The sequence below is a fragment of the Strix aluco genome, chromosome 3 (assembly GCF_031877795.1).
Source record: "Strix aluco isolate bStrAlu1 chromosome 3, bStrAlu1.hap1, whole genome shotgun sequence".
Classification (NCBI taxonomy): Eukaryota; Metazoa; Chordata; class Aves; order Strigiformes; family Strigidae; genus Strix; species Strix aluco.
In genome coordinates, this window is record NC_133933.1 from 117,728,474 (window position 1) to 117,732,667 (window position 4,194).

The window sequence follows — 4,194 nt, forward strand, 5'->3', positions numbered from 1 at the left end:
CTTTAGTGGTGAACGATGTTCTTACTGAATGTCTGAGGTGTTGCAGGAGTCTGCTGCATTAGGATCATTTAGCTGGTATTTTTTGTGCTGCTAACAAGCTCTTGCCAGACCCATGAGCTGAGAAAGCTTAGCACTTACATATTTACAAGGTAACACTGTAAGCCTTTTCATCAAAAATTTTACAGTTTGCTATGAATGAAACTGGTTTTTATTTTGTTTATTTTCGCTTGTTTCTACCACTTATCATCAAGCCCATTTACCTTTTTCAAGTAGGGTATTGAAATACAGTGAGAACTATGGGTTTTTTTGGTGATGGGAGGCTCTTTGGCTGGAGAGATACCAAAATGGAGCAAGTTGGCATTTTCACTTTCCAAAGATCTAGAGAAATGTGCATCTTGCATTTGTGCCTCAATTCCAGAAGGATGGATCTGAAATAGCACCTCCTAATTTACTGTCTTATTATTTAAGGTTAGATTCTGTTTCTGTCATTCATCAGTGAGATCATGTAGAAGTACATGTGGAGTATTAACGTGCTTAGTGAACATGAGGCAGGACAGATGAATCCTGGTCCATTAAGAAAAGACCATTTGAATTGGGCTTTGATTTGAACCAGGATGCAGTCTGTTTTCAGCAGTTTTATGGTTTGAAAAAGCTTTAAGTGGCTGATGATCACCCCTAAAGAAACCCCCCAGCCCCAAACCTCTCAACTTCAAAATAAGAGTATTACACCATAAGTGCTAGCACAGAGATTACTGTCAGGCTGGCTAACTTTGTGCTATGTGATTTCATCCTAGGTAATTCCTGGCATGTGTTGAATATTTCAGTTGGTAGGTTGAGAATTGAAACCGTTGATTATAGCACCAACCAGAAATGTTATTAACATGTAGAAACACTTGAAGATCAGTTTTTAAGTGATCTATATGCCTGCAGCCAAAGTTTAAATTACTTGAAATTCTTTCAAATCAAACTCCCACAATAAATGTGCTTTTCAGAAAAAAGCAGATTGTAATCAGTCATAGAGAGAAAGGGAGGGGTGAGCATTGAGGATTTCCCTCTCCCCCACTAAAACTTATGTGAACGGCTTCTGTTCTGTTTGGGTGGAAGTAGTTAGACCTTACTTTACAGCAACCTGCATGCTTGCTTTTTCACTGCCAGTAATTGTATGAAAAATGTGGCTGACTAATGATTGCTCGTTTGCAGTGAATTTTTTTAATTCGCGGCAAAAGCTGTCTTGGTGTTGCTGCGGAGGAATCCTTTGGCAGCTGAAGTCAGCTTTATAAAATGCTGAAAGGGTGCCTTGTTTTTGGAGCTTTCTTGTCCCTAAACTGAAACCTGAGAGGGGGATCTGTGATTCAAACAGCCGATTTCTGGCTCTTTTTTTTTTTAAATTCTTGTTTCATGGGTGCTGTTAGTGGATTACGGATATAGCACTGTTTGCTGCAGAAATGCCTCAACAGCTTTCTTAGCGCTGCTCAACCCTCGATTTGGGTAGCAACTGCAGTGGGATGCAGGATTTAGCTGAGCAGTGACTGTCGGATGGGTTTAGCTGCCTCCCTGTTCTGGGGAAAGGGATGATCTTCTCACATCTGTGCAGGGTTAAAAGCCGTGTCTGTAAACAAAACCAGTTCATGGAATGTGATCCTATGGCAGACTTGGGGAGCAGAGGCCCTTTAGCCCCTCTGTCTCCTCTACTCCTCCCAATTAAAAAAAAAAAAAAAAAAGATAATTTTAAAAATTTTGTTATTTACCACAATATTTATTTTGTCAAGGCAGCACTGTGTGTGATTTCAAGCTACACGCTTTTCTTCAAGAACGCACAAACAAGTGACAATTATTCCTTTGACACCATGATGTCATATAACCTGATCCCTTAGCCTTACTGAGGTGTGCATATGTTATGGGGATAAACAAGTCAATTAAAAATGCATTCTCTTAGAGATGAAATAACCTTGGTAAATCTGTGTTTCTGAAAAAAAAGTCAAACTCAAGCCCCTAAAACTCCAAACTGCACTTTCCTGGCAGTCAGAGAGGAAGGGTATGAAATGTGATGCCAAGGAAAAATTATTGGGAAGGGAAAAAATAATACTCTCATCCTGAAATGATTATGTTGAAATTTGGAAATGTATGAGTGAGCTCTGTGACTAATAGCATAATGAATACCAAAAGAATTAGTAATGATCAGTTCTTTATTCTTAAAGTTTTGTCTAAGGTTTATATGAAAAACTTGCTAATTTAATAAGTGACAGTATAGCTAACAACTGGTTTGTAACTTTCACATTCTTTCAGTAGAAGCAAATGTTGAAAATGGGTAACAAGATGAGACAAATTGAAATCAAAGCATAAGTAAAACGGAGTATAAATGACCTGTAATATGTAATTCTACTGCAACATGAAAAATGACTGAGGAAAATTTAAAAAAAAAAACAAAAACAAACCAACAACCTGAATCCAGGCCAGTTCTGGCACTGACTTTTGCTTTTCCCAGTGTCCTTGATAGTTACATTGTTGGTACCAGTTTCTGTGCCTCTATTTCTGCTTTTTTGACTTCGGAATTAAGCCAATTCAGGCTATTTGCTTGAAATTTCGATCCTCCTGAGATGCCTCCCCAGAGGCCTCTATACAAGTTTGAAACTAGGCCATATTTGGCTTGGAAAATTTTAAGTATATTGGTGAGTGTATGTAAATGTGGTGAAAAATGTATTTACAGTAATGGTAGTGTAAATCCTGAGAAATTAATTTGATAATATTTGTGCTGATGTAAATGAGTGGAATCCGTTTCTTAATGGCCTAAATGAGCCTGACTTGTGTGCTGAGAGGTGTCATTTATTCTAGTTATTATTCAATTTAAATTCATTTAGACTCCTCACAGTACAGGAGTGGATCATGTTGTTCTGGCTTTCCTGCCTCCTTCACACAGCATCCATAGCCTGCAGGGGAAAAATAAAATAATCTTGCTGTGGCAGCTTGTGGAAAGTAATAGGTTAGCCGCTGCATTTATTTCTGCTCAAGAGATTAAAGTGTAGTTGCAAAGCTGGTGCTGACATCATTCCAAGCACACAAAAAGCTGACGTCAGTTATACAGTATATTGCAAGGTGTTTATCTTCATCTGATTAGGTTAGCAAAACGCATACTGCAAAGGCAGCACACAAAGATGGAAACGATGTGTTTGTCCGTGCTTCCCACTTGCCCTCTGACACCGGAATCGGTCCTGGAAAGACTGAAACACTTTGTGCTCGCTAAGGCCCCTGTAAAAATCTGGAGCTACCATTGGGCTTGACTTTTTCCCATCTTCATCTCCAAACATAAGTGTTAAGCACGCAGTTTGAGGTGGGTGTTGGGCAGCTTCTCCTCGTGGGGAAGTCCAAATCTGAACTTTCGGCCTCCACAAAGCCAATCAAAGTCACAAAGTGAAAAGGGGTGTTGTGACACAGCAGTGCAAGTGTTGATCTTCTGCATCCTCCTGTAAGTGTGTGTAATCAGTCAGTGAGGAAGACAGGAGAGCTGCCGCTGGCCGGCAAGTAGCAGGGCAGGAGGGAGACTGCTGCCCCTGCCTGCTGCCCAGAGCATGCAGGCAGCACCAGCGGCTGCAGCTGGAGTCTGAGCTACGCTGCCTCTGTTTCCCACATCTGCAGCAGTGTGCCAGAGAGGTGAAGGGCGGCACCAGAAAACAGGTATCTTCCTCCTTTTGGTTGTAACTGAATGTACCCTTAAAAACAGACACTTCCACCTGTGTAACTAAATACCAGTAACTAAATACCGGCACTAAGAGGACACCTAGGAATAGTTGTGCTCTATGGGTCAAGCCAAGTTCTTTTAGGTATGGAACAGAGGTGGAGAATGTCTGATTTTTGCTCATACTGAGACCTGACTCAACCCACACATGTTGTGCCACAGAAGGATGTCATGAAGTGTACACTTACATTCTATGCTTACCCTTCAAAGGACAATTTCAGTGTTTGCTCTGAGTACCTGGCTTGGGTATTTGTGTGTGCTTCCACAAGAGGAGCCTCATTGCTCCATAAAGACCACTGGTCCCAACTAGTGACCACTTGTCTGATGCAATTCAGTCTTTATTTCAGTCTTCGTGTTTTCTTCTTCCAAGTTAGTTCATTGTTTCTCTCATAGCAGTTTATGAGAGAAATTTGATCTAATTCAGTCACTGGAAATAAGGATAAAATTTAGACATGCATTTT